This window comes from Ictidomys tridecemlineatus, chromosome 13, assembly GCF_052094955.1.
Source record: "Ictidomys tridecemlineatus isolate mIctTri1 chromosome 13, mIctTri1.hap1, whole genome shotgun sequence".
NCBI classification, from domain to species: domain Eukaryota; kingdom Metazoa; phylum Chordata; class Mammalia; order Rodentia; family Sciuridae; genus Ictidomys; species Ictidomys tridecemlineatus.
The window spans coordinates 21,895,288-21,918,650 of NC_135489.1; the positions used below are offsets into that span (position 1 = coordinate 21,895,288).

At 37.9% G+C, this 23,363-nt stretch overlaps 1 long non-coding RNA gene across 1 annotated transcript in view; it reads right to left on the minus strand.

Moving 5' to 3' along the window:
• LOC120886574 (uncharacterized) overlaps nt 1–9,785 on the minus strand; it is a 170,321-nt gene extending 160,536 nt beyond the window's left edge. The window contains exon 1 of the long non-coding RNA XR_013430047.1: nt 9,540–9,785. This is a non-coding gene — a long non-coding RNA (uncharacterized LOC120886574). The remainder of the gene's footprint in view (nt 1–9,539) is intronic.
• Between the last annotated feature and the right edge of the window lie 13,578 nt (nt 9,786–23,363).

Below are 23,363 nucleotides of genomic sequence, written 5' to 3' on the forward strand. Positions count from 1 at the left end.
TGCTACGTCTGCAGGCCTTCCAGGTGCATTAGAGAAATATAGGTCCTGAGAAGGATGCAATAAAAAAGTGACAACATATTTGATTAGGTTCTTACAGGAACTAGCATAAAGCCTGAAGATAACTAGGTTCTTACAGGGAGTAGCATAAAGACTGCAGTCTGTGGGTTTTTAATAAATCTAGAGGGATAAGACATAGCTGGAGCATGCCATATAAGAGGATATCTGTTTACTTTGAAAGTCAAAATGTGAATCATCTGCATTCAGATAAGAGAGAATCTAAGTAAGGTAGAGAGGGCCTGGAGCATTCTTTGGAAGACATAAAACCTGACCTGAAGCTTAAACAATGAGTGGAGTTTTCAACCAAGAAAAGAGAATGAAGTACAAATAGAGAAATGAAAGGTATTTCATTTAAATATTGTTTATTTGTTTTCTCCCACTATATGAGAACAGATAATCTAAGCAAATTCTGCATGCCCTGTATCATGTTTTAGACCTTATCCTTCCACAGGCAGGTCAGTGTTCATATAGTCATTTATTAAATGAGGATGTGACAAGAGGTACCTATTGCAAGAAGTTATCTGCAGGCTTGGTTCTTGTCCCTGTGTATACAGCAAAAGAGGCAACGTCTATGCCAATCTGAAGTTCACAATATGGGGGCTCCTATTCAGCTATAAAAATTCACTTTCATATCTGGATGTTTGATTCTGAGCTTGAAGTACTATCACTGTAATTTTCTTCGCTTTCCAAAATAATTTTATTATGTTGTCCTTTCTTACTACAAAAGCAATAAAAACATGACTTAATGCAACAAAATGGGTTGCCCTGATGCTGATCCCATCTCACTACTACAAACACATAGAACTGCTGCATAAAATTGTATTTACAATTGCCATACCGTAACCGTCACTCCTTTGGAGGTACAGTTCTGTAAATTTCACTACATGAATATATTCATCTAAGTACTACTACAATAAGGCTATGTAACAGTTCCATCACCCCCCAAATCACACTCACACTCTACACTGGCATTCAAATACTCCTTACCTCAATCCCTGGCAACCAATGGTCCCTAATTTTTTTTCTTTTCCAGAATGTCAGAAGAGGGATCATATAATATACAACTTTTCATTCTGCTCATTTCACTTGGTCTAATGCATTTGCGATTACCCATGTTTTGTGTATATCAGTTGTTTGTTCCTTTTCCTGTAGAGGAGCACCCACCTGTATCACAGTTGGCTCATCCATTCACTCATGGAAGGACATTGGGCTGCTTTCTGTTTACGGTAATTCTGAAGAATGCTACTTAAAGCTTTTATGTAGGCTTCCTCTTTCTTTTCTTTTCCCTTTCCCTTTCTTCCTTTCTTTTTCTTTTCATTTCTTTTTTTTTCTTTTTATCAGTACTAGGTATTGAACCCACTGAGCTATACCTCCAGACCCTGTCTCACTGAAGTCGCCCAGTCTGGCCTTAAAATTCAGATCCTCCTGCTCCAGCCTCCTTAATAGCTGGGGTAACAGGCATGCAACACCATACCTGGCTTGTGTATGCTTTCTGGGTAAGATTCTAATTTGTCTAAAGTAAATACCAAAGAATGAGATATGGGGATCAAAGGGTATGTGTTGAACTTTATAAGAAATTGTTCAGTCATCTTCCAGAACAACTGTATGATTCTACATTCCTACAAAGCGATGTATGAAAATTCATATTGTTCCACCTCTTTACAAATGCTTGATATTGTCTTTTAATTAAAATCTATTCATATAAATTTATTGTTTGATTTCTATTCTATCTATTCTATCTATTCGATTAAATGTATTGTTTAGCTTGGGAGAACTTCATGTTTCATGGATACAGATACTGGATAACATGTGATTACAAATATATTTTCTCAGCATTCAGCTTTTCTTTTCATTCTTTTAACAATGTCCTTTACAGAACAAATTGTTTTTTGTTTTATGGACCTTTATTTTTGGTGTTATTTCTAAGATTTTTTTGCCTAGTTCAAGATCACAAGGGTTTACTCTTAATTTTATAACTTTGAATTTTACATATCAGTCTGTGTTCCATTTTCAGTGAATTTTTGTATAAGGTGTAAGGTCGATACTTACTTTTTTGCATATAGGTGTTTATACTTTTTATTTTTATTTTGGTATATTTTTGTTTTTAATTTTTGGAGAGTCCCAGTGAGCATCACCACCATAGTGTTCAACAACCTGCAGAAATATAATCTAAAAGGACCATAGTGCTAGGATTTGCATGGCTCTGGAGAGGTTCTCTGTACTTCCCAGCATATTCTCACAAGGCTCTTGAAGCCAGAGTTAGATGGGCAGTCAGTATAGATGGGTAAATCAAGTCAAGTTGGATCAAGGAGGCCCATTTGAGTGAGTCCAGAAAGTTGGAGACTGCCCCCTGAAATTCCTTCAAAGCCCTTCCTCCACCCTTATCAAGAACCTGCCCCTGCTCCAACCTGTGGCTAAAGAAACCTGTCCCAGGAATTGCCCCTCCCTACAGGGAGCTAGACGGTTATTGATTAATGTGTCCTGGGCTGCTCCATCCTGCCCTTCCCCCTTCAGCCCACCTGTTTCCCACCTTCTGGCCATCCCACTGAGCATTCCTGGGCCTAGTCACCTACACAGGAAGGAGAGAGATAAGGGGAAGAGAGCAGGAGGACAAAGGAAGCCTAAGACCTATGAAATGGCAGAACATCTCACTTCTTAGGATACCAGGATACCAGCAAGGGTCCCCTTCTCCCTAGCGGGAAAGCCTGTTTTATATGCTTGTGCTTCTCTAATGTTCAAACTTTAACATGTGTGGAAGCAGAACTCATCACTGATAACCGGTGGTATCACCGTAACTGAAAGCCATCTTGATAAAGGCCCTGTTATTTGAGTTATTCCTGTTCTCCAAGGGAGCGGCACAAACACCTCTTGTTGGCAAGTTCCACATTCTGCACTAAATTTTCAATAGGTGATGAAGTCAATGTCAAACTTGACCTCAGGGAATGTTACCCAAATTGTCCTGGAGGGAATCTTGGGGAACTCTGCATTCTGTCCAAACGTATTCAGGCATGCAAACCAGCTGAGAGATATTCTAACCAACCCTCACTACAAATCACCCACACTAGTCTCCTGAAGAACACAACAAAGAAGAGGTTGGTTAATCCTAGAATTTGCTCTGTCCAAGTGGTGCACAGTCCAAGAAGACATGAAGAGAAGCTTTTTTTTGGCATAGGCTTGAATATGCGCTCTCACCCACTCATTCCAGTACCTTAGAGAAGAGGAAATTCCAATGCTTTATTGATGCTCTATTTGTTGCTGTTTTATGTACATTTGTTTTTCTCTTTTCTTCTTTCCCCCTTTCTTTTCCCATTCTCCAAGTTTTTAAAAATTTTAACCAGCTATTTGTTACCTTTTCCCCATCCTTTTCTATTAATTTTGTTCTTTACTTTTAATAGTTATTAATTTTACTCCGTGTGTGTGTGGGGGGGGGGGTGGTGGTTTGTGTTGCAGAGGATTGAACCCAGGGCTTTGTGCATGCGAGGCAAGCACTCCACCAAATGAGCTATCTCCCAGCCCCATATTGTTTTTCTCTTATATTTTCAGTTGTTGATGGTGTAGTTGATGTGTTTTTGGTTTTTATAGAATATATTTTGTTACTTTGTTTCCTTTTTCTCTGTTCTCTTCTTTTGTTTTGGTGATTGGAATCAAGCCTGGCACTTTGAGCACATTGGGTGGGTGCTTGACTGCTAAGCTAGCAGGTTAGAGGAGCTGTGCCTTGCTGTAGTCATGACTAACACCTGCTTGAAACTTGAAAGATACTTCATTTTAAAGAATAGGGGCAATAAAAGCCCCTAGCTGACAGCCTGTTCCCAAGTAGGCTGGGCAAATGGAGGGTCTGAGGTCCTGTGTTAGACACTCACCACCATAGAAACAGCAGAGAGAAATAACACCACAGTTGTGTCCATCATATCTTTAAGGAATCTCAGCATCAGTCAATCACCAACCCCAACAGATCACATGACGAGACCTGAGATGAATGCCACAGAGGGAGAGCTGTGTGACAAAGCCCTTGGCTCACCCTGTGAAACACTTGGAACTGCAGCATTGTCTGTTAAACAGAGGATAAAGACTTCAGGTCAATCAAACAGCCTGTAGCAGGGCTGCTTTCTGATAACACAGTCAATATCGTCAGCACCTAAGGAAACCCCAACACCATATAGAGGCTACAATTTCAACCTTAGGAGTAACTTCAGAGGATATGTCCATAAACTCTGCTATCTATACCACATCTTCTTGAATTACCAGAAGACCTCACTCTTGAGAGATCTACAGAGAAAGCAGATCCTTCAGACTCTGAGAAGATATGCATTTGTCAGAACCCACCAATCTTAGCCAAAGAAATCACAAGGAAGCCACAATATGAAGCATAATTGGAATTGAATTCAACAGTGAACAACAAAACAATATCCCAAGACACATTGGCAAGAGATTAGTGCTAACTAAAAGAATTGCGATATCCATTCCAATGGATGTACAAATCTTGACATAGAAACACAAGAAATGTTAAAAACAGAGGCAACATGAGACCACCTAAAATTCATATTCCCTAGTAAAAGAGGCAAAAAATATTAAAGGGATAAAATACTATATGAAGAAATCAAAGGAAGCAAGTACAAGTAATTCAATGAAATAGAATATTAAAAAAACTAGCTAAATGAATTAAAGAAGACAATGCAAGGTATGAGTAATTACTTCAAGAAATGCAGATTTTGAAAAAAAATTGAAATCCTGAGAATGAAAAACCTAATAAATCAGAAAAACAAACAAAAACAAAACAAAACAACAACAACAAAAAAGAAACACCTCAGTTGAAAGCCTTGAAACAAACTAGATCCAGTAGAAAAAAAAGGCTAGCAGAGGTTGAAAATGACTACCACAAAAGCATATTAAGACAGCAATAATCACAAAAACACGAAAGAATAAAGACAACATCCAAGATTGCTGGAACATCATTTAAAAAGCAAATGCCCAAGTCATCGTCATACTAGAAGAAGACGACCTACATTCCAAGGGCATAGAAAATCCAGTCAGTGACATTCTGTACCATTGATCTACAAGTTCATGTTGGTGCCAATACCATGCAGTTTTTGTTACTAGAACTCTGTAGTATAGTTTACGGTCTGGTATTGTGATACCTCCCGCTTTGTTTTTCTTGATAAAGATTGATTTAGCTATGCTGGATCTCTTATTTTTCCAAATAAATTTTATGATTGCTTTTTCTAATTCTATGAAGAAAGTCATTGGGATTTTAATAGGAATTGCATTCAATCTGTATATCGCTTTTGGTAGTATGGCCATTTTGACAAAATTAATTCTGCTTATCCAGGAGCATGGGAGATCTTTCCATTTTCTGAGGTTTTCTTCAATTTCTTTCTTTAGTGTTCTGTAGTTTTCATTGTAGAGGTCTTCCACCTCTTTCCTTAGATTGATTCCCAGGTTTTTTGTTTGTTTTTGGTTTTTTGTTTTGCTTTTGTTTTGAGGCTACTGTGAATGGAGTAGATTTCCTAATTTCTCTTTTAGTGGATTCACCGCTGATGTATAGGAATGCATTTGATTTATGGATGTTGATTTTATATCCTGCTACTTTTCTGACTCCTAAAGCATAAGAAGTAAAATCAAGAATCAATAAAAGGGATAGATTCAAATTTAAAAGGTTCTTCTCAGCAAAGGAAATAATTAATAATGTGAGGAGAGATCCTACAGATTGGGAGAAAATCCTTACCCCATAAACCTCTGATAAAGCATTAATCTCTAGGATGTATAAAGAACTCAAGAACTTAACACCAAAAAAATAATAACCTAATCAATAAATGGACTAAGGAACTGAACAGACAACACTTCACAGAAGAAAAACACAGTTGTTCAACAAATATATGAAAACGTGTTAAACATCTCTAGCTATTAGAGAAATGCAAATCAAAACTACTCTAAGATTTTACCTCACTATGTCAGAATGGCAATTATCAAGAATACAGGCACAATATATGTTGGCAAGGATGTGGTGGAAAAGGCACACTCATGTATTGCTGGCGGGACTAAAAATTGGTGCAACCACTATGGAAAGCAGTATGGAGATTCCTCAGAAAATTGGGAATGGAACCACCATTCAACCTGGGTATCCCACTCCACGGTTTGTACCCAAAGAACTTAAAATCAGAATGCTACAGTGATGCAGCCACATCAATGTTTATAGCACCTCAATTCATAATAGCTATACTATGGAACCAATATAGGTGTCTCTCAATAGATGAATGGATAAAGAAAATGTGATTATATATTTATATATTTTTTTCAATGGAATATTACTCAGCTTTAAAGAAGAGTGAGATTGTGGCATTTGCCAGTAAATGGTTGGAGTTTGAGAATATCATGCTAAGTGAAATAAGCCAATCCCACAAAACCAAAGGCCAAATGTTTTCTCTAATATGCGAATGCTAATTTACAATAAAGCAGGAGCCACTAAAGAATAATAGAGTTCTCTTAGATTAGGTAAAGGGAAGTGATGGGAGGTGAGGGAAGGGGATATGGGAATAGGACAGATAGTAGAATGAAAGAGACATTATTACTGTATGTATATATGTGACTACATGACCAATATGATTCTGTAACATATACACTCAGAAAAATGAGAAATTATATTCCATCTATGTATAATATATCAAAATGCATAAATGCATTTTACAGTCATGCATAACTAATTAAAACAAGTTTAAAAATTAAAAAAAAACAGGCACAGACTAAATGTTAGAGAACAGAAAAATATATTCCAAGGAAATGGCATTTGAAAGGAAACAGCAGTAGCTATACTTACCTTAAAAACAAAATTTAAGCCCAAATCAGAAGAGATAGAAGAAAGTAACTACATTTTGATAAAGGGAATAACTCACCAAGAATATATAATAATTATCAATATATATGCAACACACATTAGAATACCCAACTTTATGAAACAAACACTACTAGACATAAAGAGAGGTATAGGCTGCAATACAATCATAGTGCTTCAATACCCCACTCTCACTAATGAATAGATTACCCAGAAAAATAAAATATCAGAATTGAATTGCACAATAGATAAAATTGACTTAACAGACATCTACAGAATATTCCATTCAACAAGTACAAAACACACATTCTTTTCATCAGCACATGGAACTTTTTCCAAAATTGGTCATATAATAGTCTATAAAGCTAATCTTGCCACCTTATAAAAAGGAAATAATTTCATGCATCTTTTCATATATAATGGAATGAAACAAGAAATCAACAGCAAGAGAAACTTCAGAGATCATAAAAGCACATGGAGATTGAATAACACTATTAAACAGTGCTTCATTGAAGAAATCAGGAGGGAAATTTAAAAAAATCTTTAAAATCAACAAAAATGGAGTTACAACATGAGAATCTGTGGGATACAGAAAAAGAGTTACTAAGAACAACATTAAAGTCAATAGAAATAAGTACTATCTATCCAAGAGGCAGAGAAAGAGAGACCAAATAAACAGTATGTTTGTGCAGCTCAAAGTCTTAGTAAAACAAGAACAAACCAAAGCCAAAATTAGTAGAAAGAAAGAAATAATAAAGATCAGAGCAGAAGTAAATGAAATAGAGAATTAAGAGAACAACAGAGAATCAAGGAAACAAGAAGCTGGTTCATCAGAAAGCTAAACAAAATGGACAAACCTTAAGCTAAACTGATTAAAAGAGAAGAGAACCAAATCTACAAAATCAGAAATGAAAAAGCATCATATCTACAAACACCACTGAAATTCAAGGGATTGTTAAGGAATATTTGAAAAACTATATGCCAATAAATTAGAAAATATAGAAGAAACAAATGTACATATTCCCATGACTACAAAATTGAATCAAGCTAATATAAAAAACATGATCAAGAACAAGTGATGTGATTGTAGTAGTGATCAAAAATGTTACAATGTAAAGCCCAGGTTTGGGTGGATTCATTGCTGAATTTTACCCGAATTCTTTTGTTTGTTTGTTTAGCACCAGAGTTTTAACTGAGGGATGCTTAACCACCAAATACATCCCCAGACCTTTCTTATATTTTATTAGAGACAGGTCTCACTGGGTTACTTAAGGCCTTGCTAAGCTGCTGAGGCTGCATTTGAACTTGAGATTCTCCTGAGATTCTCCTGCCTCAGCCTCCCCAGTCACACCGGGTTTACCAGACTTTTAATGAAGAATCAACACCAGTGCTTATCAAATTGCTCCCAAAGTAGAAAGGGAGGGAATCCTTCAAACTTACTCTACACAAAGTCAGTATTATCCTGCTCCCCAAATCTCACAAGAACACAAGCACAAAATAAAATTATAGACCAATATACCCATATAGATGCAAAAATCCTGAACAAAATATCTGCAAATCAAACTCAAAAGCCCATGAAAAAGATCATGAACTATGATGGAGTTGTTTTCATTCCAAGAATGCCAGGATGATTCAGTAAATGCAAAGCAATAAATGTAATACTGCACATAAATTGATGTAATGGTAAAAATCTCATGATCATCTTAACAGATGCAGGGAAAAAAACCTTTAAAGCCTCTGATAAATATAAACATCCCTTTATGATGAAAGTCAGTCCAGAACAAATTATGTATAGAAAGATCATTCCTCAACATTATAATAGCTACCTATAACAAACCAAGAGCCACATCATACTGAATAGGGAAAAACTGAAAGCATTTCTTCTATGATCAGGAATAAGACAAGCTCTTCTTACCACTCTTATTCAATAGAGTACTAGAACTTTTGGCCAGAGCAAGTAGGCAAGAGAAAGATGTAAGAGGGACACAAAGAGGAAAGGAGAAACTCAAATTATCCATCTTTATTGATGATCTGCTTCTACACTTAGAAAACCCTAAAGACTGGAATAAAAGACTAATAAATAAGTTCAGGAAAGTAGCAGAATTCAAAATCAACTAAAAAAGTCAGTAGCTTTTCTAAACACCAATAATGAGTTCACTGAAAGAGGAAAATAAGGAAGCAATCCCATTCAAACTAGTCTGAAAATACTATAGAAATAAACCTAACTAAGGAGGTGAAAAACCTAAAGTGAAAATCACAAAACACTGAATATAAAAATTGAAAAAGACATTAGAAGATGGAAGACCTCCCATTTTCTCACACTGGGAGTATTAACGTTGTTAAAATATCCATAATACCCCCCAAAGCAGCTACATATTCATTGCAATCACCATCAAAATATCAATGACTTTCTTCACAGAACTAGGAAAAAAAAATCCTGAACTTCATATGGAGCCACAAAAGACCCTGAATAGCTAAAGAAATCCTGTGCAAAAAGAATAATTTTGAATAAATAAATACCTGATTCAAAATAGTCCAAAGCACATTTAGTAACATAACACATTTAGTAACCTAACAATAAAACCAGCATGGTATTGATATAAAAAGAGAAATACAGACCAATGAAACAGAATACGTGACCCAGAAATAAACTTACCCAATTATTCATAACTGAATCACCACAAAGTTTCCAGAAACATACACTGGACAAGACAACGTCTTCAACAAATGCTGCTGAGAAAACCAGATACCCACTTACAGACTACTGAATCTAGACTCTCATCTCTTACTTTGTACAAAAATTAACTCCAATTAGATCAGAGACCTTAATCTAAGATCTCAAGTACTGAAACATAGTACAAGAAGGAAACACAGGGAAACACTCCGAAATATTGGCACAGACGGTGATTTCCTGACTGAATCAAACCCCAGGAACTCCAGAAACAAAAGCAAGAACTGACAAATGGGATTGCATCCAATTAAAAAGCTTCTGCACAGCAATGGAAAAAATCAGCAGAGTGAAGAGAATTTACAGATGGGGAGAAAATCTTTGCCAGATATTCATCTGCCAGAGCACTAATATCCATAGTAAATTAAAAAACTCAAAACAACATAACAAAAGAACAATCCAATAAAAAAAATGGGCAAATGATCTGGACACTTCTCAAAAGAAGAAATACAAATGGCCAATAAATATACGAAAAGCACTCAGTATCTTTTGCCATTAGGGAAATGCAAATCAAAACTACATTGAGATTCCATCTCACCCAGGAAGAATGGCAATTATCAAAATGACCAAAAAAAAAAAAATTGAGAATGCTTTGGAGGACGTGGAGAAAAAGGAATTTTTATGCACTGTTGGTGAGAATGCAAACTAGTATGGCCTGATGGAAAACAGTCTCCAGCTATCCTGCTCCTGGTTGGGCATACAAAAGAGATACCTTTATACCTATGTTGACAGTAGCACTCTTCACAACACCTAAGATGTGGAATTAGCCTAGGTGCCCATCAATAGATGAATGGAAAAAAAAATATGGTGTAAGTATACAATGGAGTATTGGGCAGAATGTCATCATGTCATTTGCAGGAAAGTTGATGGAATTGGGAGACATCACGTTGAATGAAATAAGACAGACTCGAAAGATAAATATCACATGTTTTCTCCCAAATGTGGGAACAAGCAAACAAAAAAATTACCTGAAAATAGAAGAGGGACTCTCAGGGAAGAGGAAGGATGCAGGGGGAGGGGGAGGGGAGCTGGGAGAGTGGAAGGGGAGGAGAGGGTAGAAGGATGTGGATTTGATTGATGGGTGAATGCATGTATGTAAATGTGTCAGTGAAACCCACTAATTTGTATAATTAATAAACGTTGATGATTATGATAATAAAGATATTCAAATCTGAAAAAATATATATATCTTTGTTTCTTTTTCTTGCTGTGTTGCCCTGACTAGGACTTCAGATATGATCTTTGATCGAGGTGGTGACAACAGAGGTTCCCATCTTACTCTACTCTTAAGGGGAAATCACACAGTTTAACCACCAAGTGTGATAGTGGCAGTGAATTTTTGTAAGTCTCCTTTTTTGGTTAAGGAAAGTTATGATAAATGAAGTTAAAAAATAAGGTGCATTCAGGAACAAGAGATTCATAATGTATGCAACTAACAAAGAATTAATATTTAAAAAAATACAGGGAATCTATGTGGCACCTAGAAAAATGCCAACTACTTAAGTAAAAGCATCGTTCAAAAATCTCACAGAGGCTGGATAATCAACAATTCTACTCTGACCACTAGCGTTGGGTGGAAAAGATGTTCACTCTCATGAGTTTCAAAGTTTAGCAAAGTTCTATGTTATGTTTAAATTTTGATACTGTAGAAAGAACCTGCTCTATAATTAAATTTTGTAAAAGAAAGATAGTTTGTTAAGGAAGTCATCTAAAAATTCAGGTACTGTTTTGATGTTTCGCAGATTTGGAAGACATTGTGGCTGAGTTTTATAATTTTAGTTGTGTATAAATTTTTAAATCAGCCCTGTCTGCGAGACATTATCAACTGTGACACCAGTTATGGTTTATGACTTTTTAGGATTTTTAAGCATATTTCCTGATTCAAATCATGTCTCACAGTATCTACAACAAGTGAAAACACTGAACAGAGAGAATCTGTCTCCTGACATTAGTGAAAAGGAAATTCCCATACAAGAAGTCTGTCAACCACAATCACAGAATCAGGTTTTCTGTTTTACGCACTTTTGTCTCAATCTGATTATTTATCAGGCATGTTCTTTGTTTAGCTCTCTGAGTCATAAATATTCTGTGACCTTGGCATTTCCTATCAGCAAAGAGAAACAATTTAGAACATGAAGATTTTACTGACAAAGTAGAGTTAGGTCTGATTGAATTGCTTCAGTTTCTTTTTAATTAAAACTGATTAATTTGCACACAGACATATTTTTCATACTTAGCTAATGCTTGAACAAAATGGGGGTTTGTGTTATTTTGTTTTCACATTAATCATCATTATCAAGGTCATGTGAACTGCAAAAAATAAGACATTCTTTTATTTCTGAAGATTAGAAAATAGAAGAGTTAAATTTGATATACTCAAATATTGGCAACCATGTAGGGGAGAGAGTTACTTTTATATGCTTTTTTGTAAAACCACTCTAAGTGGAAATAATTCCTTTGCTGACTATTCTTCAACCCATATTCAAGATCTCAGGCAATTTTAGGTAGAATAAGAACAAGACCATTTGACTAGTCAATTGCGGTTCCCACTCTAACTCTGATTCCTAGGAATCGTATAACCATGGGCGAGAAAAAAGTCTAAATCAGAATTAGAGAGGTAAATATATTGCTGGGAAAATAATACAAATAATTTCTACATTATTTACTCTTTGAATTACTATAGCTCTGTTTTAAAATAACACAAACTACTCTTATGGAGAGTTTACCAAGGTGTAGTCACTGTTATTCACGGTCCCCATGCTTTCAAAAATGCAATTCCTCCAAATGATTGTGAAGTAGCTCCTACATTACCTCCTGGTACAGACTGGGTAATTAGGACTCAAAGGAGAACTTAGTCATACCAGTAACAGGACAGAGCCAGGTAATCTCTGCTTCATGCAATGCTTGGACCTGTTTCTGCTACTATGACTTGACTACTAGAGTTGGATGTAACCACTCACCCAAGATTCCAAGGAGCCATTTTTTTTTCCAGTACAGTAATGGGGAATATTACAATACCAAAGCAAAGTCCAAACCTTTCACTTCCATTTTCTTTCACATCCACGTTGTCATTAGCAACAACAGGCTGCTGTGCTGTAAAATAAATGAGATGAAACAAATCCTCCACTCCCTCCCTCCCTTTCTCGGTTCCTTGAATAACAGACTAACTCCATCTATAGGGAAAGACTTACAACTTCTGACGGAGCTTGGTCCTCTGACCTCCCACAGCATATCTCCAAAGAAACTTGATTGTTTCACTCATGTTTGCAAATATAATCATACTCAGCTTAATGGAAAATTATATTACCCTTTTTCAGGATTATAGCTTTAGACGAACTTAAATAAGTTTCCCAAGCAAGAAACAAATGTGAATATTCAGTGTATAACTCCACCTTATCATTTCACTTGACCAGTGTGCAATTTCCCAAGGATCAGTTTTCAGGGAAAATAAGGTTCAGACTGGTGGCTGGAGACCTTAGGTGGCTTTCCTCAGCCCTCTGCCAGAGACTGCAAACAGAAAATCAGTCACACCATGCAACCCACTCTGGTCAATGCTTGCTCTAACCTAAAAATGGAAAGTGGCTTTAGTTGGGCTTTTTTGCAGCAGCTAAAAATCCAGGCAGGTTCTTGTGTTGAATTTCCAGAGCACCCTGACTGCTTAACCTGCCAGCTGGAGCAACTCATTCCCACCTGACTCCTTCAGGTAGGATAGGTGTCCAGTTGATTTAGCCTCAGTGGCAGCAGAATGTTTTCCTTGGGAGTCTATCAGGATTGTGAACCTGTGTGGATGCATCTGCTCCAGTTGCATGGCCTGTTCTCTTTGGGACACAGAAATCCCTTTTATATGTGCTATCAGGTGTTAACTAAAGCTCCAGTTTATGGAAGAATTATGGTCAGAAGTTATAGAGGATACAAGTGAATACCTCTGGAATACCTCCTAAAAACACAGAGAGTTGTTTTACATTTTAAATACTTCAAACTGCAAACTTAAGTCCATACGGAAGGGATGGTTAGGGATAAAGATGCAGATGCAGCTCTTACAACATTTAAAAAGAACACATGATTAATAATCAGTTGACCTGAATACACTCAATTTTTCTAATCTTCCAAATATATCTAATTTAAAACATCATACTTTAAAATAATTTACAATTTGGGGAAGGCTACTCAAATCATCACCAGAGGATGTATTAGAGTATTTCCTTTAACAGGCTTAAGGTGAAATAGCAGTTTCCAAAATTGCGTCTAAGCTTGTGCCAGCCAGTAAGTCCTCTTTTTTGGACAGGAGTATCCTTGTCTTAAGAACATACCCTTTTTTGTCATGTGATATGGTTTCTGCCTGTTTGTGGTAGAATGAAACATCCTAGCAGAACTGGTCTAAATGGATGCTCAGGAGAAAATAATGTATTTGTTCCTCCCTATCCCTGGCCCTGATCCTAATCCCACTGAAGCTGGGGATGTTTTCAAGGCTAGGTGTTTAGCTCACAATAGGCTTTCAATATATAGTGAAAGAATGATAAAGTCACAGAATGGCAGAACTACTGATGAATAATGGCCTAAATTCCAAAGAAAATAAAATTTCTTCCCCTTATAAATCTATCTTCTTTGGGCATATGACTATAAGCTATTTCTATTAGAAGAAAAGGAACACATTTTGCTTGTTCTAAGCAGAATTCTGTTTTCAGTCATTGATATTCATCAGAATAATACCACTCATTTAATTGCCATTCAATAAATGTATGGACGTATGAATTCTTCTCAAATCTTAAGAAAAACTATTGAAGAACCAAAGCTATACCACCCCCATACCAGGTAAGCATAAAACGAGACAAAATATATAAGTTCACCAAGTTCAATGTACCATTCATTCATAGTTAATTCAACAAATATTTGTTAAGCTCTACTAGTGGCTGGATAATGTTCAAGACACTTGGGATACATCAAGGAAGAAAACAGCAATACCTGCTAGCACAGAGTTTGCAATTTACCAAGTAGATAGACAGTAAGTGATAAACATAATAAAGAAGTAAATTATATAGCACATTGGCATGCAATATGTCTGTCGAAAAACTAAAGATAAGTCCAGCAAGATAAAGAAGAATTGGGTAGCTGAAGGAGGCAATTGCCATTTTTAAAAGGGTAGTCTGATAGGCTACGTTGAAAGGTGGTATTTGAACAAGGAATAAAGGAAGTTGCTGTCTGAGAGATGAGGGACTGGTCAGTGGGAAAAGTCAGAACAGAGACCTAAGGAAAAATCCTTCTTAGCATGTTCCAGGAATAAAAATGGGTAAAGCGGCTATGGCAGAGTGAAAGGGAAGATTTCAGAGCAGGGAAGATAAAGTGGGTTGAGGAAGGCAGATCATACAAGGTTTGCAGGCCACTGTAAAGACAGTGGCTTTTTCTTTCTTTCTTTTTCAGATTGCATGAAGAAGTCACTGCAATAGTTTGCACATAGTATACGAAATTAAAATTCATTTAGAGAGATCACACATTCCTATTGAATGCAGAATATTAACAAGAACAGAAAAAGGTAGAATTTTTGCAAGTCAATGAGATATGGTGTGTTGAAACCTGAGTGGTCTCAGTGAAAGTGGTGTGAAGTGGCCAGATTGGATTTTATGATGGTAGAGCCAACAGGATTTCCTGGATAGGGGGAATAAGAAAAAGAGAAGAATCAAAAACGACTCAGGTATTTTGGAAAAACAGGATTGTGTCAATTGCAATGGTGCAAAGCAATTTTCAGGAAAGTAAATCAGCATTTCACTTCTAACCTTAGTGAGTGGGAGTGGTATACCAGTCATGCAAGTGGAGATATTAACTCATCAGCTAGATGTACAAGTCCAGAATTTGTGAAGAGGACTGGACTAGACAAGTTTTGGAGTCAATGACATTTAGGTAAAACTTAAAACCATGAAACTGAATGAGGTCATCAAAGGAATGAGTATAGATAGGGAAGAAGCATCTTGTTTTTTTTAAGGAAGAGGGAAACAACAGAATTTTGTTTGCTTATGCAGATGCTCTAGTGCAGAGGTCAAAACTGATGTTGTAGGAGTGACACACTAGGGAGCAAAATCCTAGACCAAAAGGGATGGGATTAAGTTTGCTAACAGAGACTGGTCTTGGAGAGAATGGAATGCTGTAATTATGTTAATTTGGGCAAGTTCTCTTCCTATTGTTACAGTTTTCTTGGGAAAATAGGAGACAAGATCATGATTGAGGTGAAGATGGAGAAGAAACTGTTTTTTCCTTTAGCCTTATTCGGTTGAATGGGAATAGCCATGGGGTGGGTGAAGAGCGGCATTAACTGTGGTAAGCAAGAGAGCGTGTTAGCATTTGGACCTGTAAGGTCTCAAAACTCCTGTTGAAGGCTTGGCCTCCAGTGCAATGATTTTTAGAGCTTAGGATTTTAAGAAGTGATCGGATCATGAGGGCTCTGGTCTCATCAATAGACGAATCCATTGAATGGGTTCAGAGTTTAGATGGATTGTTTATAGGTGGGGGTCAGTTGGAGCAGATCACTGGGCACACACCCTGGAAGGATATATCTTGTCTCTAGCCACTTCCTTGCTTTCTTGGTGCTTCCTGTATATCATAAGGCGAGAAGCTCTGCTCTACCCTGGGCTCTGCCGGTGATATTCTGTCTCACCCAAAGCCCAGGGATACAAACGCTAAGACAGCATGGATCAAAACCTCTAAAACATTTCAGGCCTATAATCCCAGTGGCTCAGTAGGCTGAAGCTGGAGGATCACAAGTTCAAAGCCAGTCTCAGCAAAAGTGAGGTTCTAAGCAACTCGTGAGACTCTGCCTCTAAATAAGTACAAAACACGGCTAGGGATTTGGTTTGGTGGTCAAGTACTCCTAAGTTCATCAGTTCTTGGTACCCCCCCACCACCAAAAGAAAACCCTCTAAAACATGAATAAATCAGAACAAATTTTTCTTTCTCCTTTAAGTTGATTTTCTCTGGTATGTTATCATAGCAATGAAAAGCTGACTAACCCAGAGAAGACGGGAGTTGTGCAAGGAAGTTATTACAATTCCAATGTAATTAAAGCTGAAGAAGAAAAAAGAAATGTCAATAGATAATTAATGGGAGGGGGTAGATTAAGGGATTAGAGTTCCCAGGTATGCATAGGGAAAGAAGAGTGATGATTATTGGAATGCAGACCTGTGAAAACTATGAAAATTCATCATTCAGATCTACAAATACAAGAAATATAATTGCCAATAGCCATGGATTCTGTATTCTGAAATCTATAACTATTAGTAGGTCAAACTTCCCAAGATCAGCTTCCTGATTGCAAGAAGGATACTAAGGCAGAATCATTCCCGGGAGATGTAGGAAACTTTTGACAGACAACTTTGGCTAAACAGCTCTCAATGAGCTCTGGGAAAATTCTCTTAGAAATTCTTTGCAATCCAAGACTTTTCCCATCCAAGCTTCCATCCTTCCCTTTCTCCTCTATAGAACCTGCACTGCAATTCAAGTTTTTCCCAGTGCCCACCACTTTCCTTCCCATGATATTTAGGCTGGTACATCAGTCATGCAGTTCTCAGAGGACCAGAGCTAATCCAGCAAGCTAGAGTAAATGAATCAGAGAGAAAAAGATGAATGGAATTCAATTCATGGGGGAGAAATTTCAATAATTACAATTTCATCTTATTAGTAATTACAATGTCTAGGATGTGTCCGTGGAGAGAGTCGAATGTAGGTAAAGGACAAGATCACTGAAGGAAAGGAATCCAAGAAACTGAGGGTCAAGTTGTTAGAATAATAATTTTTCTGTGCTCTGAAATTGCAAATAATTAATACAAAGAACCAGGAGCTGAAATAATAATAAAAAAACTGAGGGAAGAATGATATGAAATCAGTAGATGAAACCACAATGAGGAGAAGAGGGTGATGTAATCTGATGACATAATAATTGAAGCTAAAATGTTTTGGTGGCAGGAGGAGTAGGAAGGAAGGAGAATGATCTGATGTGATCCTAAGTAGAAAAAGTCATTCTCTCCATCTCAGCCCCATTGGTGGGCTGATAGAACTGGAGGTTGGATATGAAATTTGCCACACTCTAAGAGGATTTGAATGAAAGCTGTGTCATGGGGCATGGGCCATCAGTATACAGGTCTTCAAAGGGGATGATTTTATACCACTGAACCTCCCCACCCCTTGGGACATTTGGCAATGTTTGGAACTTGGGGTGGAAAAGTCCTGGTATCTAGTCAATGAAGGCCACATATAATGAAATATATCCCACAGTGCAGAGAGCAGCCTCCCACAACATGTAATCACCTGGCCCAAAGAGTCAGTTGTGTCAAGATTAAGAAAACCTTCATTAGTCGAACACAGTGTCACACTGTAATCCCTGCGCCTCAGGAGGCTGAGGCAGGAGGATCGAAAGTTCAAAGGCAACCTCAGCAATTTAGCAAGGGCCAAAGCAAGTTAGTGAGACCCTGCCTCTAAAGAAAATATCAGAAAAGGCTGGGGATGTGGCTCAATAGTTAAGTGCCTCAACCCCCACTAACAAAAAAAAAAAAAGGAAGGAAGGGAGGAAGGGAAAGAAAGGGGGGGAGAGGGGAGGGAGGGAGGGAGGGAGGGAGAGAGAGAGGAAGGAAGGAAGGAAGGAAGGAAGGAAGGAAGGAAGAAAATCTCAGAGAAGTGATTGACAAGACAGATTATATTTTCCAACTATGATTGTGAATTCAGGAAGGCATGGTGGAAGGGAGCCCAGAGCTGGGGAGGACTAGAACAAGGAGACAGAACAGGCAGTGTGCAGATCTGTGTGAGAAGCAGAGTTTGGAGATGAGGGATGACCAGGATGTTTTCTACGTTAACTGATATGAGTAAGATAATGTATATGTTTTGCAAATGGTTTCAGAGGCTCCTTCACCCCTGATGGTACTGCTGAAGGGATGGTGGTGTCAGCTCCGCATGCTGGATTCATCTGGACTCCTGACTGCAAAGACCAGGCTATCCCTGATGTAGGTCATTGTTCATATTGATGCTGCATATTTTTTGAGTCATTTTTACCGTCAGCCCATCTCCTTACTTGCCACCCCCAGTCTTTACACTTTCTCAGAAGCTGTACCAGAAGTTAGTAGTACATCTGAACATCACCACCTTTTCTATTCCGGGAGATGCTTTCCCTACCGCCATCCTCCCATCTCCGGCACCACATGCCTACTAGCCATGTCTTTTCCTCAGGGCTTTGATAAATTAGCGGTTGAATTAACTGCTACTCCTAGATTAATATGTTAAACCTACGAGTTAATAGTGAATTAGAACAAAAGATTTCAACATTTCGAGAAATCATTACCATTGGGCTTTCGGACACAGAGGCAGAACTACTGTTAGAAGCATTTTAAATCATACGTACTCAGGTGGCCACTTCTGTTTCAGAAAGAGACATTCTGGAGGATACAAATTTATTAATATAGTTACTGTCTTGCTTCGGAAAGATTCCACAAAGACAAATCGTGGAAGGCATTATTCAGATGCACAGTGAGAGGGGTTGTGTCTCCTCCGTCACTCTGCCACTCTTCTTCTATTCCTATTTATGCAGAGTAGACACTGTCACTCCTATGGCTTCGTCTGGATATTCTCTTCCCATCTTGGCCTTATGCAGTGAATGACTGGTTTCCTTGCCTCACCACACACTCTGCTGTCAATTTCCTCACCTCGTTGACTTGACTCCTCTCCACCAGCATATTGGCTGTTAGATGCTTCTCTATGCTCTGAAGACATTGAAAACATCCAACACCTCATTCTTCTTTGATGTCTCATTTTCGCTGACTTCATTTCAATTCTTGGTCACTTCTTGCCCCTAAATCAACTGAGTGTGATACAAACAGAAACTCTGGGTGACTCCTTCTTAATATGCTCAGATTTCCAACAGTGCCTGGCATATAAATTCTGAATTGGAGAGCAGATGGACAATGAATATGTAGGTAATTCCTGTAGAAGGCTTGTCGGGCTGTACCAGTGATGCCCTTTGTAAATGGCCCTGAACTACTAGAATTTTTTTTGACACACATTGTACCTTTATGGGGTACAGTGCAATGTGACACATGTACACAATGTCTAATGATCAAGAAGGTTAACGAGCACTTTCATCTCCTGAAACGTTTGTCATTTTGATGTTGGAAAACTTTGGACTTTACTAATTATTTCTAAGTATATAATAAACTGCTGTAGACTACAGTTATCTATTGTGCTTTAGGACACTAGAACTGATCCCTCCTTTCTAACCGATCTGGTACCCATTGTCCAACCTCCCTCTATGTGCGCACCCCTTCCTAGTCTCAAGTGAACAGTTTTACTCTCTTCTATGAGATCAACTGTTTTAGCTTCCATAAGTTAGTGAGAATTTCTGGTATTTGGTTCTGTGTCTGGCTTGTTTCACTTAGGAAACTACCCTCCTCTTCTCTCCATGTTGCCACAAATGATAGATTCCATTCTTAGTTGGTTCTGAATAATATTCCACTGTGTATATATGCCTCATTTTGTTTATCCATTTACCTATTGTGACCACCTGAGGTGACTCCATATCACAGATTTTGTGAATTCAGTTGCACTAAACATGAGCATGCAGGTATCTTTGTGATATGATGATTTCTTTTCCTTTGGATGTATAATCAGTACTAATAAAATGTTAGATCCTATGGAGTTTTAAATTCTCTTTATATTTTCTTTATATTTTCTTACAACTTTTATGGAATCAATTTTGACCAGACCACTATCCCAGTGCTTCTTACAATGTCAGTTTCCTAACTTCATTCCCAATCTGTTGTGAGATAGAAACTCCACATAATAAAGGGCGTATCAAAGATAAGCGCAAGCTGGCCACCTCAAATTTAATACTTGAGCAATACGTTATTTTTTTTTAAAAAGGTATGACATCAGTGCATGTAACTTTTCACATTATTCTTATCTCTCATGAACTCTCTTGCTTCTCTCTTGGTGCCCGGCCATGATCTAGACAACTGAGGTCCTGGTGTAAAGGAAGGGGAATCACAATCACCTCTGTGTTGACTGTGGGTTGAAGTGCTAAGGTCACCCCAAGAAAGGGACACTGTCTAAATTCTGCTGTGACCTCATGAGTACTTCACACATTCCTTTTACATTCTTCAACTGTTCAATACTTGTCTGCAAGTATTTTATAGGACTACTTCCACTTATTCACAATTCAATATACAAATGGTCCTCAGTTTAAGATGGTTCAACTTTAAGGTGGTGTGAAAGCAGTCTTTATTGGATAGAAACAGGAATTCAGATTTTGAATTTTGGTCCTTTCCTGGGCAAGGGCTATTTTGTCATTATATTGTTTCAAGACTCTGGGCATTGGCAGCCAGCCATACCCCCCAGGCAGCCCGTGGTCACAGGGGGAAACAACCTACTCTCTGCAGTTTCTGTGTCCCTGAGCCATGGTGTTCAGCAGCTTAGATGACGAACCTCTGAGTTAGGACATTTTCAGCTGCAATGCATTTATTGGGATGTAGCCCCACCATAAATCATGTGCCATAATAGTATAGTAAAAGTTTCTTAACACCCTGTATCTTAATTTTCTTTCTCTTTCTCATCTTTATTTCTGTTTTCATAAGACAAGGTAAATGGTTAAAACACAAGAGTTAATGAAAAGAACCTAGTTCTACTTCCAACTTCAGTTCTACTATTTAAATAAGTGCAGACACTGTGGGGTTCGCTTCTCTTCTGAGACTCAACTTCTTCAGTCTCAGTAATGAAAACAAGATCAATACTGAATCCCTAGGATGTCGATGAGAACCAAATGTCTTAATATGTAAGAAAATGTTTCACAGGTCATGAAGAGCCCTACACATAACTATTTAGAACCAGAGGAGAGGACAAAGAGAAAAGGCCATTAGTTAGGCACAGAGAAAATGAGAGGAAGAAAGAGCTGATGTGTGGGGAATAGGAGGAAGCAGAAGACATGTTTCCTAAGCCAAGGACTATACAATCTATTTACAGAAGCAAGGTTTTCATAAAAGAAACAATCAGTGAGCACTACCAAACAATATATATAATCAGCTGAGAAACTGTGTGGTTCAGAATATTAACTGCTTTGGGACTTTGGAGGAAGGAGATATATGTGCACTGAATGAATTAAGGGAGGCATCCTAGAAATAGACTCTTAATGTTTAACTCTTGTAATCCTAGTATCTCCAGTTCCTCTTCATCACTACAGAGATGCAGAATCCAGGAGTCCTTCTCAATCCCTTCAAGAAGAACTTAATCCTCAAAGGTTAAACGATTTGACAAATGTCAAACACTTAGGCATGCTTCTCATAACCCAAGAGCCTTCCTTCTCCATGCAGGACACTTGGCAGGGGCAGGAGGAAGAACAAGACATGGATAAGAAGATACTGTCCTAAGCCTGTGCCTTAAACTTGAGGTAAGTCTTTAGGGACCAGGAAAAACAGAGAATCTGTGGCTGGAAGCCTAATGGAATAATGATTATTTCTAGAGGTAAAGAGGATACTTTCTGGTGAAAAGGCTCTCACAGAGACTTCTGGGGCCAACAACGTCACCTCAACCTTCCCTTCCTTAGCCAGAGGAAAAACCAAAGAGAATTCCTTACAGTTCTCTGGTACCATGAAAATCATATTTTTTTGTTCTTCCTGGTAAACAGCATGTAATACTAGACATATAAATTCAGAAATCACTTCAAATATGATAGGTGCTCAGATTTCAGGAAAGTAAGTTCTGGAGGAAGATTCAATTAATTCAGAAATCTTCTATCAAGGAAAAGTTGTGTGTTAGGAAATGAGAATAGAAATATGGAAAAGTTTCTATTTTAAACGGAATTCATTGTCTAGCAGGGGTGAAAAAATTTAAAGAAATACAGATGGTTTTAATGCAATGCATTAAAGTGTGCAATTGATAGAAACACAGGAAGCATAGAGAATCTTAGACCCTATCCAAGTTTTTAAATCAATCTGGGTTTTAAATCCTTACTCCAACCTGGTGAGGAGGGATGGAATCCAGGAGATACTTTACAGGGAACCCACTGTTTTAACTGTAAAATAAGAGAATGGCCTACGAAATTAAACCACGTGATGCCCAGGGATACCCAGGGGACACTGCGTGGTCACTTTTTCCTACTGCTTGGTATTCAGAATTGAGGTTATTCTTTCCTCCCTTCCCAAGTTGAAAAATCAATGGAGAAAAAAGACATGGGAGATAGATGAATTAAAATGCCATCATCATTAATGGCAAAAGCTGATTGAATAACGTAACTTTGAATTTGTAGCCAACATCGGCTTTGCTGTTAGAAGAAGGAAATAGTGGTGTGGAGAGAAACTGGAGTGTTTCTGCTATGTTTTCTTCCTCCTAGAGGATATAGGCATAGGACATGTTCCATAAACATCTGCCGAGTGAAGGGATACATGCGAACATTTTCTGTGTAGAGCTCTCTGAGAAGAAAGAAAGTAGAAAGCCACCTGGGCCATGCATGCATCACTGCCTTAGGGTAGAGGATCAAAGGCAGTTCTATAGGAGCTGCCACTCGACAAAATATCACTGAATTCCTGCCTACTAGTGATCCTTTGAAGTATCTGGAAGATTTGGTCTCATTGCTACGTGGCAGTGCCCACGCTGCTTGGCTCCGACTCTAATTCTTAGTTCTCTTTGCTCCTGAAACTTAGAAGGCAGTCTTCTTTCTTCCATCCCTGGGTCCTCCTTTCTTCCTTTCTTTCCTTTCTTTATAACTTCCAGGCCACTTTCTCAGACAAACTT